General features: G+C 40.0%; 1 long non-coding RNA gene across 1 annotated transcript; it reads right to left on the bottom strand.

The window, feature by feature from the left end:
* Window positions 1–3866: 3866 nt before the first annotated feature.
* LOC104913905 lies at window positions 3867–11002 on the bottom strand. Its single transcript, XR_795694.3, has 3 exons — window positions 10901–11002; window positions 5017–5112; window positions 3867–3995 (listed from the first exon to the last, which is right to left on the bottom strand). It is a non-coding gene; the product is annotated as an uncharacterized LOC104913905 (long non-coding RNA).
* Window positions 11003–13497: the final 2495 nt, after the last annotated feature.

Below are 13497 nucleotides of genomic sequence, written 5' to 3'. Positions count from 1 at the left end.
AGACAGGTCATTTCTGAAGGAAAGCAAAAGGCTGTCATTAAAACAAACATCATTTAAATACTCTGACAAGCACAACTGGTTGCATAATCTTTTGTCATGTCCTCTATCACAATTGCAAAAGTAACGATAGGAAAGCTAAGATTTAAAATGCTGGCAGCAAGGACAGAGTCACATTACGTAGTATGATGCATGGAGATATAGTTACAATTAATGAGATTAAACTAACAAGAAGGAAGCACAGAGTATTAGAAAATACCTGCCCATAACTGGACCTGGCCATCAGGAAGAAAAACAATGTAAAGGAATGACAACAGAAGACCTCTGTCGCTAGCAGTTCTTCCATTCTTGCAGCAAATTCAGTGCTTGGTCCTCTCTTTAACAGGTAGCTTACCACATCCCTGTCAACTCACACTTCTCCTGTGAGCTGGCAATTTTTACAAACACTGCTTATGAGAAAAACCGAGAGCAAAAAGTAAGCTCCTGTTTACTGAGAATTAGCTTTCATCTGCCTCAAAGCAGGTAACAGACTTGGCCAGTATGGTTTTTGTGACTGGGGAGAGCAACACCTCTGCTCACAGCAACAGAAATAGCCTTCATAAGATTTCTTACAAAGTTCTTGCTGGTGTGAACTTGTGTAAAGCATTTCACAAACACAGTCTCCCTGTCAAAGAGTTTGCAGTCTAGAAAGGCCAAGTAGATCAACAGATGGGCAACCAGCGGAGAGAGAGCAACCTCACTATTCATGATTCATGTGACTATTTTTTTTGTAATTTAAATTACAAAAATAAAATTTATATTTAATATTTATTAAAAAAATAAATAAATGCTCAGGTTTAGTCTCAAATGCGTAAGCTTTGACCTCATAGTTAATACCTACCACATCAATGGAATTTTGCCCTACAATTTCACCTGCTGAAATGCCAATACAAGTTTAAATTGACATATGAACTACTAGCTTGGATTGAATGGCACACCTTTTCTGTAACAAATACTTGCCTGGTTTGCTAGTTAAAATGCTTCATGATCTCATTTCTGACTATAAAGAAACTCCAGTAATGAAACATAATACACGCTGAATTCAAAGTATACAAAAAGTCTGCTGTATTTGCTGAGAATTCACCTCACTTTAACTGTACTGCGTCAACAGTACAAGGCTGTGCTGCCATTTAGTGAGACCTGGACAAGTTGAGAGTTGGGCAGAGAGGAACCTGATAAAGTTCAACAAGGGCAAACGTCTTCCCCCTACACCTGGGGAGGAATAACCATATGCATCAGTACAGGTTAGGGGCTGAGCTGTTGGAAAGGAGCTCTGTAGAGAAGGACTCAGGTGTCCTGGTGGCCAACAGGCTGACCATGAACCAGCAGTGTGCCCTTGTGGCCAAGAAGGCAGCCTCAAATGCATTGCACAGAGCATGGCCAGCAGAGTAAGGGTGGTTTCTCCTCCCCTCTGTCCTGTGAAGGGCACATTAGGAGTGCTGTGCTCCCAGCTGAAGGCAGACAGCTGGAGAGAATCCAGTGGAGGGTCACAAAGATGATCTAAGACTTGGAGCACCTCCCTTACGAGAAAAGTCCTGGGGCTGTTCAGAATGGAGAAGAGAAGGCTGAGAGGGGATCAACGCTTGTTGACATCTAAAGGGCAAGAGTAAGAGGATAGGGCCAGGCTCTTTTTGGTGGTGCCCAACAACAGAACAAGGAGGAATGGTCCCAATCTAGAACACAGGAAATTCCATCTGAACTTGAGAAAAAAAATGCTTTACTTTGAGTGTGACAGAGCCCTGGAACAAACTGCCGAGGTTGGTGGCGGAGTCTCTTTACCTGCAAATATCCAAACCCATTCAGAAGCTTTCCTGCATAACCTGCTCTATGGAACTTGCAAGGAGTTGGACTGGAGCACCTCCAGAGGTCTGTTCTAACTTCCACAATTCTAGGAACCAACAATGACTTTAACCTTACAAATGTTAACAATGTTTACTTAAAGATAGGTCAAGGTCACTGGACTAAACGCAAAGCACTGAAAACAGTCTGAATTTGCTCCTGGTTCTCACACAATTTTCTATAAAGCAATATACAGATACTTTACACCAGTAGTGAATTTAACTGCATAACTATGTGTGAAAATGCTGTTTGTCTTACTTTCTGTAACACAAACTTATTAAATTTAAATGCTGCTCCCAGTAAATTTAAAAAAAAATGAATTCACTGGATAAGCAGATCATACTTCTCATACTTTTCCACTGAAAAAGTGAAGTACCACATGAAAAACAACACAGGACATCCCCTCTTTTCTACACAATATTTTAAAGAGAAAACCCAGCTTTACCTGGACTCATAATTTTTGACTATAAACACTTGAGCTAAGGCTGAAATACTTCCTTCTCTATCCGAAGATTACTGATCACAGATATCTTTGAAACTGTTGAATCAATAATTCTACTCAGTCTCATTAAGCTATAACAAAAGCACTGTCTAATTATTTGTACTAAAAACACTGCAATAAGTATTTGGCAGATAATTCCATGAAAACAGACACAGTAGGTGTAAGGGAAATCGGTAAATAACAAATCACTGGGGCTGAATTTGAAAGCATAACATGGCAAGGAAAAGGAGGAAATGCATGTAACTGCTTCATCTGCTACAAAATCTCACATATTTAGCAGGCATGCAAGATGGTGAGCCATTCAGAAAACTAAGCCATATTTGAAACAATACGATATTAATTTTTCTCACTACTCTTTTTTGTCTTGCAGAGAAAATGGTATACTACATCACATCTAGCAACTCTTCCAAACTTCCATATGGAGTCAAAAACACAATGAAGTAAGTTACCAAGTAACATAAGAGAAAACTTGGTATCATAATTAAGAATAAATGTAAAAAAGAAATCTTCCTGAATTACCTATTTAACAATTGTAAACGTAATGTCTGGATTGGCATCTACTGGTCATTTAAGTGCTAGCAAATAAAACATTCCGATGGTAGATAATCAAAAAGTTTCTGAATCAGATAGATATTATTTTTAATCAATCCTTATACTGAAATAGACTGGCTCGTAGTTACTTTCAGGATTGATTACATGTAACAAATCAATATAGAAAAGCCTCCAAAAAAGGATCTTCAAATGCACAAATCCACAACATTCTTAAAAAAAGTTAGATTAATAACAAGCACTATTATACACAAATTCTTTTGTCACAGATGGGCAAGTAAGTTAGGTCCACCATTCTCCAACCCAAATCATTCTATGGTTCTATGATTCTCTGTAAATTCAGTGAGGTAATTTTAATTTTTAAATGACAAGGTAATTTAGGAGAAAAAGAAACAATTAAAAGGAGTTGCTTAGGCTTCTGTCTTAGGTCCTAGATTCCTACTGGGTATCAGCATTCACTTCTCACTCATATCAATGGTGCACTATTACCTAAATGTTAAGCTAAAGCTGTCTGAAAATATTCTTAAAATGTGTCTCCTTGAAATTTTTTTATAATGATTTGTTGACGTTGAAAGAAGACTTCAGAGTGTTTAAGTAACAGAGACTTACTCTATGTAGAAAATAAACTAATAATAATGACCAAAAAGTCTTTAATATAGATTGATCATAAGAAACACAGAAAATACAGGCTGCAGTCTTGTAAACCATCTTGTGGTTGTTGAGCTTGGAATCTAAAACAGTCCCACTGTGTTAATACATTTATGACATTACTTGGCCTATCTGAGAAGTTTCTTCCTGGAATAGATCACTAATTCACTTCCCATCACTAAAACATTACTTACACGTTTATGTAAATCTTTAAATTATGTGATATTATGAATTTTATTTCTGTTGAGTATTTACATGTCTAGCATCTAATTGCTGAACTTTAAATAGATATGTAAGGCAAGCTAAACGGTACCTTGATTTTCTTCCAGCTTCCCAATTGTTTCTATCTGCTCAACAAGGTCATTTGAGTTCCACTGACTCATGCCGATGAGAATAGCACTTTTTCCTTCCACCACCTCTTCTGTATGAGGAAAAAGGAAAGCAATAAATGGCAGCGATGAACATGAAAACACCACAAAGGACTATAACTAGTAACTGTGAGAGAAATAAGCAGCCTAAGTTAGCACAGACGCCCCAAAGAAGCTTCCTGCTTGACATATCCTGAAGTGTACCTATGCACTACATAAATTTTGTGCAGGAAAACCAGAGAGGAGAGAGTTGTTTGACTATTTGTTCTTACCTCGAGCAGGTCACTTAAAAACAAAGTTGGGAATAAATCACTCAAGTGTTTACTATCGACTTACTAGTTAGAATTCCTTCCCCTTTCCCCACTCCAGAAAAGGGCTGAAGATCAAAACAACCCTAAAACTGACATTTGTTTTTTCTTAACAGCTCACAGAAATTTCACAGAACCTACAGCCCTGCCTAACTCACAATTCTCCTTCCTTAGTTTCTAAAAATTGAAAATACTTACAGCACTAAACTATCAACTTGTAATTGTTTTTCATAGGAAACAGACATACAGATTATACTCTTACATTCATTCAAGAAATGAAATCAGCTATACTATAGCCAAAATAGTCCACAACAGTCAAATTATATGAGCTTCTCAGAAGATGAATAAGAACTTTTCTCCAGATGTAAGGGAAACGTTGGTCAACATAGTAGAACTTATATATATGTTGGTGGTTCAATATTCATTTCAGCCTGAAAATGGAGCTGTGTCCTATAATTATAAGCACTTTTAAGTTTATTATATACCACAATTTTAACAAGTAATTAAAAGCAGTCCTACTCCAGACAGGCCTGAAGTGATAGATGCAGCAGAATATGCTCCATATTGTTCTGATGCCAGATCCAGTTCATGGCAGCTTATTCATCCACACCAGTACTTCACCCATCTCTGATAAACTCAGGCCTGTTAAAAAATCATACCTCAGTCTGGTGAAAACGATGTCGTTAGTCCATTCCAAAACGAGCTTACTCACTTGTGGCAAATCTGGCAAAAGAATAGGGATAGTACAACAAACCTTTGCACTGACCTCGAGCATCAAAAAACTCATCATCAGAGCTTTCCACAGAGTCTTTGTGGATGTTCTGCATGTGCCACTGATCACCAATGAATCTGCGTAGGCCAGCTGCAAATACAGAGAGACTGACATAAACCCAAGGGAATGCTCACTTCTGTACCAGACTTAAAAGGAAAAGTACAGTAGTAAGCATTGGTGGTGATGTTTTAAGAGGATCCTTTTAGTCAGGGCACCTAATCTCAAAAGGATTCTCAAGATGGCATAAAAATTACACTTCTCACTTTCACTTAACAAAAATTATTAAAACAAGGTTTTGATTAAAGATGAGGCTGCATCACTTTCAGTTAATGGAGTGACTTGAAAAGATAAATTCTAGCATATGCAACTCACCAGGTTGTTCAATTCCAACACTCAGACTATACAACATTTGTTTCCGAGACCTCAAGCAACATTTCCCCAGGGCATAGCAGTGGTTCCTGTTCAAATTATACTTCACTTCTGAGAGAAATGGCATCCTATTCGACTCACATGTTTACAGACAAATTAACGAATACTCATTCATTCAAAGTTATTCATAGAGTTTTTTCCATCAGAGAGCTTTGTTTTGCCAGAGAAGTGTGCTTACATTCACAGCTTGTCATTACAAGACAGGAGGGCAAAATCCCATCAGAACAGGTACAGTAGCAAATATATTGACAGTAGATCCCAGGGGCTACACATAACTCAGGCTAATTTTTAATTAGAAAACCAGCCCTACACAATCACATCAGTCCTTCTTACATCTACAGCAACATATATATTGCCTTACATTGACAGTAAACGCACCCCAAAACACTGGTGAAACAGGAATCGAATCCACCGTAATAACAGAGGCAGAGCCAGACTCCTCACAGCAGCACTGGGCAAGGACAGGAGACACTGGGCATAAGTAGAAGTGAAAGTTTCATACCAGCTTTAGGGAAAAATGTTTTCCACAGAAGAACATTCATTGAAGCAGCCCCTCAGAATTGCGCAATCTTCATTTTTTGGAGTTTTCAAGTTGGATAAAGTCATGAACAACCTGGTCTGCCCCCATATCTAGCTGTATCGTCTGGGAACTCACAGGCACAAAGAGGCACTATGATCAATGCTCTATTCCTATATTTTGTATTAAACGTTTAAACACAGCTCAAGATGATTGGAGTCATGTATTCTGCCCACTGCATGGGAAACAGCCATCACCTCCACTGATGATACTCTCACCATCTCTAAGCACAAGACCTCATCACACCTGTGGAGTCACTTTTCTATTCTTCTTACTGACCAACATACAAACAAAACGTCTTTTTCCATTGGGCTGACAACAGCCTTGCATAAACACACAGCATATCTCAAGCAAGGAGAAAGAAAATGAGAAAAAAGGAATGGATGCACAGAGTACTTAGGTGACCCTGTTATGTAACAAACCACTGCAGATCCCTGCAGAGCCAGAAACTTGAAAGATAAATAAGAGAAAAAGAGCAATTTACAGATAGTACAGATGAAGGGAAAAAAAAGCTCATGTGCAGTCATGGGCTCTGTTATAAACTCAAGAAGGCAAGGTACTTGCAGCAGGATTCTATACTGTGGGTCAAGAGCACACAAATTCAGGATGTCTGTGATTGCACACAGCAAATATAGCACTTTCAAAGAGCAGCCATCTCTCTCTGCAGTACTTATCAGTGAGACAAGAAGACCTGACTGTGTCTCCACCCTGTCACCTTCTTTCACTGGTCTCTTTCCCTGGAAAGCCAATACTGTCTGGTGGTTGCCCAGACCTATCAGAATCAGATTAAAACCTGCTTTGCAGCCTCTGCAGTTGGCCATAGTACACTAGTATCAGCTTTATGATAAGGATGAAATGTATTGCAAAATTTTTGGCAACCAAAAAAGACCTTGGCAGCACCAGCTTTATTATATCTCACTAGGAATGCTTCTAGATTTAGAAGCAACTTAAACATAGCCACAGCTGGCAGCACAAGTCTGCATATGCTAGCTGCAAGCAGTTCTTCATATTCACATTAATTTGCTGGCTGGACTGCAACACACTGCCCTAGTACAATAGTCTTATCAAGTCTGCTTCATTCTGTGCCAACAGCTTAGCATTCGCCACCTCTGTAGGACTCTATTATCATTCCTTGATTATATTAGACACTGCCATTGCCTGGGGTCACTGATTTCATTTACAGCATCAACTGCTGCATATTTTATTATTTCATTTCAGAGAAGGAAAAGATCAGATTTACTCCAAAATACAGGCTACCTCCCTGGTAGGGATGCTAGTATTTCTCTTTAAATACTAGACTTGCTGATTGGTTCCCAGCAGACAGATTTCAGCATTTTCTTGAAAGCAGGGCAGCAATTAACATTTAATTTCAGTTGATCAGTATCGCTGTTTCTGAGGGTGGCAGGGAAAGCTACTCAGAAAAGCAATCCCTATAACAGAAACCCACATCACTAACCTGCAGGTCACTCACATGAGTGAGCTGGAAGCACACGCACTAATTTCCAGAGGCTGCTAGAGGAAACGTACCAGACTGACAGTGAAGACAAGCGGAATACTTTCACACAACACAGACAGTCCACAGAGCACAAAGGCTTTCCTCCTAAGAGAAGCAGAAGCAAAGTTTCCTATCTAAACTGCTTTCTTTTGTACAGTTCTGCTGGTTCCTACACTCACCTGTTTTGCACACAGCTGAGTGTGGGTTTGCACTGAGCAGAGCCATCCTAAGCACTGAGCAGAAATGTTGAATTCTCTAGTTATGCTCCTGTATGACTCCGACTTAGGGCAAAGACCTTCAAAATAAAGAAGTCTAACCACCATCTAACACTACACCACTAAACCATGTCCCTTAGTGCCACATCCATACATCTCCTAAATACCTTTAAAGATGGCAACCTCACACTTCCCTGTGTAGTCTGTTCCGATGACTAACCAACCTTTCTGTTAAGAAACTCTTCCTGATATATACATATAACCTAAAACTCTATTGTAACATTAATTTAGATAAACTTAGTTTCAACAGGAATTAGGATTTATTATAACTCATGGTAAATCATGAGTTAAGATTCTGTGATTTTTATAGCACAACTTGAGGTCCTCTCCTCACACTCTAAACTGAGCCCTGGTACTCCATTGAGCCAGCTACAAACCAGCTACAAATTGAGCTGAGACAAACAGGAAGCTTCTCATCTTCAGCTACACTCACAGCTACAACTATCTCATTATAAAAATGGGTGGTTAAATTATAGTTTCAACGGACTTGCAACCCTAGCCAAGTGAATGTACCAGTACTGACCATAATCTTTTCAGCTCCGATCTGAATGCTTAATTTCATGCACGTACTTCATCCCACTGACATTAGTAGAAGCACTTGTATGTATGAAACTAAGCAACTGTTAATGTACTGCTGGAATTAGGGCTATGAGATTATAAATACTTGGATATCAAAAATCAAATAATTGAAATCAATGTGCAGGAAGTTCTGAAATTTTTGAAAGATTTTCACTCATTGATTCCTTCCACTCACTGAAACATTTTCTAACTTAAGTTTGACTACTTCCCCACATTATTATAAAAGCCCTGATGTTCAAAACTCATTAATTTCCAAAGACCTAAGTATCATTCAATAACTCCACATCTTCTACCAGTACCAAAAGTGCTGTTTCAAGATTACTTGTTAAGGAAAAATAAAAGATTAAATGTGTATCAAATGAGGGGGGGCAAAAAAACACAAACAAACAAACAAAAAACCCCAACTTATTCCAGCCCAGTGACAGCCACTGGCTTTGAATTAGAATAAACCAGCGTTGTGCACTGTAGGCCTCAGGTCTTTAGATGCAATACATCTAGAAGTATAATGTTTGTATAGAGAGCACAGTAATATCTTCTGCAAAAAGTGAAGAATATTTGCCTGTGGAAATAATGTCCTGTAGTAAGCAGCACATTTAATGAAAATGCAAGACTCCTGGATCTATCAACTTGAGAAATAATTTTATGAATGCACTGGGAAGTAAACCTAGCACTCCTGTCAAACCAAAGCCACGTCACCTTTTCTAACTGGCTCTCCTTCTCCCCTGCCTGAATAAGCTTTTACAAACCAACAGCAGCTGAAAATGAAAATCGTGACTTGTGTCATCACTGCTTATTACAGCAGAACTTCATCAGCAGGGTCAGCACAAGCACTTTGCGAGTGGGCTTTCCTGCAAAACTCATTCAGTGCTGTTCACATCAGTGTCATGGTCATAGACTGCATCAAGCTTTGAAGCATGCCCAGCAGTCCGCTACATTTTTTGCTTGATAATCAACATTTACTGATTAAATGTAGGTGCAAACAAAAGCCACAGACAGGTGAACATTAAAGTAGCACTCTTGGATATTACTATCATACCAACCTATTCAATAGAGCTATATTCTCATAACTACTGAAAACTCAGTATATTAGTAAATTTCTGAAGACTGAACTAATCTCAAAAAGAATTAATCAAAAATTGACTTCTCTTTGCATTCAGGAAAGGTTTTTCTAATAAAATTAAAAAGCACAAGTCGTATTCCATTTGGGAAGAAATAATGGGTATAAAGACCTTTCTTGCTGCATAATACTTCTTTCTGTTCCATTGTTTTCAGATGCATCCTTCGTACCCTATAAGTGATTTAAGTGAGCTATCCACACAATGTTACCTAGGAACTACAGAGCTGAGTCTTACCAGAAGCTAAAATTATCCACTGCTATTTTCTAGTTATGCTTTATTTCTTCTATAGCAAACACAAAACTGAAGATACATGAATTTTAACTACTGGACATCTTGGACTTGAAAGACTCCGACAAAAAAGGGGGAGATGCTGACATCCCCTCATATTAATCCACAGCAAAAACTGATGTAGGAAGTAAGCAGCAGCACACATGGTGGGGAGCAGGGGCTGGTCAGTACAGGAGACTGAGAGGAGTGAGAGGCCTCAGAAGAGAGGCCACAGAGCCAGAGGAAGAAAGACTGTGAGTTCGGATGTGGAATCCATGGGACAGCTGGGAACTAAGAGTGGAGCGAGGGGAGCAAAGGGGAGAGGAAGACCAGCAAGGGGCAGGGGCCTCCTACCAGTCTAGCTGATTGCTTCTGGCAAAGGATATGATCCCATTTCATTCCACCAGCCAGGCACAGCATTCACTTAACTCTGTGGTTGAGCCTGTAAAGCCAGCAGAAGCGTTTCAAAAATTTAAAATAACAAAGAGTTTTCCACTTCTTTGGTTCCCAGAACCAGGCTCCAGAAGAACTGGGGAAGCTTGGTAGCTGGCAAAGGAAAGAGGAAATGCACCAAATTTCTCTTATTGTTGTCAGCAAGGCACCAGATCATCAAAGTATACTCTGCATTCATGGACTTGCAGTACTCCAATTACTGCCCTTCTGAAATCTGCATACACTTACAGTCTTGAGAATGGAAGACTTCTAAGTACTGCTGGCACTTCAGAAAGAGGAGAGATGGGGGGATTAGTCAGGAAGAATTAAACAGTGTACAGAAATGGGAGCTCTAACTACAAGAATTAGGAGAAAGCTTCTGATTTAACAGGTGGTGAGATAGAAGACCAAAAGTCAGAAGCATGTTTGCATGAGAAAAAGATATTAAACAAAGGTAATCTTGAAACAAGAATCAAACAAGCAGGGACCTACAGTAAGCAAAGTCGTTATATTTAACAGAGAAGCTGAAGTCCAGAGAACAGTTGTTAACATAATAACTCAGAGTAGAACTGGGCTGATAGAAGCACAGTGCTGAGATTCAATTTCTAGCAGGTAGGAAAGATGCTGGCAAGTACAGCGAAAGAACTGAGAGGTGAAGAAAAGCATTAAGGGATGAATAAAGTAATCGATTTTGTAACAGACGCACCTTGGGACAAGAAGCAGAGAAGAAAAGCATCATGAAGACGGTAAGTCAGATGGATACAAGAAAAAGGACCTCCTTTTATTCTCACTGTGGTTGAACCTGTACCAAAATAAAAATGAGAAAAAAAGCCCAGTTGACTCAGCCACAGACAGAGTTAAAGACAGAAGTTTCACACAAAAAAGCAGGTTCTGTTGCTGTGAAGTAAAAGAGCTAACTGGAAGAACAATCCAGACAACTCTGTGGGCAGAAATATCTAATATTATCAGCTCCTCTCAACCATCTCCTCACTCTGTGCCTTTCCAGTAACAGCACTTCAGCAACTAAAAGTCCCTCACTACCTACTCTGTACATCCTTCAACTGACAGTTCTGCAACAGATGGCATGGATAGGTTTATATGTTTGGCTCACTGAGAACAGAAAATGAAGCAAGAAACTAAGTTATGCAGGCCTTTGAGCCCCTATTTTAAGATACCAGTGGCATTTTCAGTCTTGCACCTTATGGAATTACCAGTGAAATGGAGGAAGAGTGAGAGGTGGTTAAACGTGGTGGTTCAGGCTCCAAATCCTAAACTAAGCTTTCCTGTAAACACAGTACATCTTTCAGAGCTGTTTCTTGATGCTTTGGATGCCAGTGCTTCAGAGCAGAAATTAACTTCACCCTCTCTCTCAGCAGCATCACCACCTCCTCCAGACTCACTCTCCAAAACAAGGAACATATGAATATTCTCTAACGTTTTTCTGCAACAACTGTAGGTGGACTGCCTGCATCACATCTGAAAGGCTCTACTTTCACAGCGCAGACATTTTTGCTTTCTGTGAAAGATCTGGTACTTTTGAGTCACTGCTGTTACAAAAATGAAATAGAAGACGAAGAACAGATACCACACCACCCACAGGGACATGTCAGGTAGATCTGCAGCTGCCACTATATGCTCTGAAACTTACAATCCTGCATGTGCCTGAGCATTTATTTACAAGGACTTTATTCCAGTTGCTTAAGATCTGGTGGATATGTTAAGCTGACCACTTCTGAAAGCCCTTCATAAACACGTGACATTCGAAAGAGATCAAGCAACACTTTTAACTGCCACTAGAATAACGGTCTTTCTCTGTATTTGTGACAAAATAATGGTGGCAGAAAGGCAGGGAAAGCACAAGCACAACAATCACATTTGTGTATTTGGGCATATTCCAGCTCATGTATAAACTCAATTTATAAAAGCAGTAGATTTGCCCTGCTGCTAACCAAGATATATTTAATTTACTGAAGATGAAAATCAGTGACAATATAAAGCTGGCATCAAAAACCACATTTTACCTACTAAAGTGTGTGGAATCAATTAATCATGCACAAGAGAATAGCTACCCTTGAAAATTCGCATGCAAAGTTGTGCATGAACAAGCATGCTATGTCTGCAGAATAGAATACCAAAGTACCACTAAATGCAAAAACACCATCTCCTTATCTTCCTATCAAAGTTAAAATGTCAGCAAATGAATGCCCCAAAAACCAACGTGACTTTTTCCACTTTGATTAAAATCATAGAATCATACAATCACAAGGTTGAAAAGGACCTACAAGATCATCTAGTCCAACCGTCCTCCCATCACCATTGCGACCACAAGCCACTAAACCATATCTCGTAGCTTTTCATCCAGATGCCTCTTGTATACTGCCAGGAACGGTGACACCACCACCTCCCTGTGCAGCCATTCCAGTGCCTGATCATAAGGAAAAAGTTTCTCCTTATGCCTAATCCAAACCTCTTCTGGTACAACTTGCAGCCATTTCCTTAGGTCCTGTTTGCTACCTGGGAGAAGAGGTCAAACCCCTCCTCATCACAACCTCCTTCAGGAAGTTGTAGAGTAATTAATCCTTAATTTATCAAAGAATAAAACCAACCACCTAGTTCTACATCCAATTTTTTTTTGCATTTTGTGAAGTCACTGATGCTCTCATATTCTTGAGTGCTATATCTTAGGGTTGCTACCAATCCATGTCTACCCAGGCGCAGAGGGGAATCCTGTTTGGAAGGAAACACTAGGTTTTAGCTGTAATACTACCATACTGATGTAAAGAAACACCAGTAGATAACAGTGCTGGCAATGAACACCTGGTAAGTTTCACATGCAGACCAACAGGCATTCAGTCATGGCACAGTTCGGCCACCACCTCCCAAAGCAATGGGCTCCGTGTGCAACCTCGAAGAAATCTACCACTGCAAGCGAGAGGTTTCTCACTGTTCGTGCATACCAACTATGTGCCACCTGGTGCAGAGGCACCATTGTCTCCAAGCTTTCCGGCCTGAACCCTAGAGTGCCGATTTCCTCCAAATTGCATTCTGGATAAGGAAAAACAAAAAGGCGTGAACCTACAAAGTGTAGGATGGGCTGCTTCTACCTTCCTTCTGAGCAGGTACTACTCTGCAAGCACGCCTTTACTATTTGCAGAGCAGCCCGTGCTACCGCGACCCGCACCGTTTCTCCCAGATCTGGCAGCGGCGCGCATCGGTTCCACCGGGTCACGGCCACGGAGTTCCTCCAGCGCCGGGAGCTCCCGGGCGGACCCCGCGACGTCCCCGCAGCCCCACACAGGGCCC

The sequence above is a fragment of the Meleagris gallopavo genome, chromosome 21 (assembly GCF_000146605.3).
Source record: "Meleagris gallopavo isolate NT-WF06-2002-E0010 breed Aviagen turkey brand Nicholas breeding stock chromosome 21, Turkey_5.1, whole genome shotgun sequence".
Classification (NCBI taxonomy): Eukaryota; Metazoa; Chordata; class Aves; order Galliformes; family Phasianidae; genus Meleagris; species Meleagris gallopavo.
Note: the sequence above shows the minus strand (reverse complement) of the source record. Positions and strands in the feature narration are given on the sequence as shown.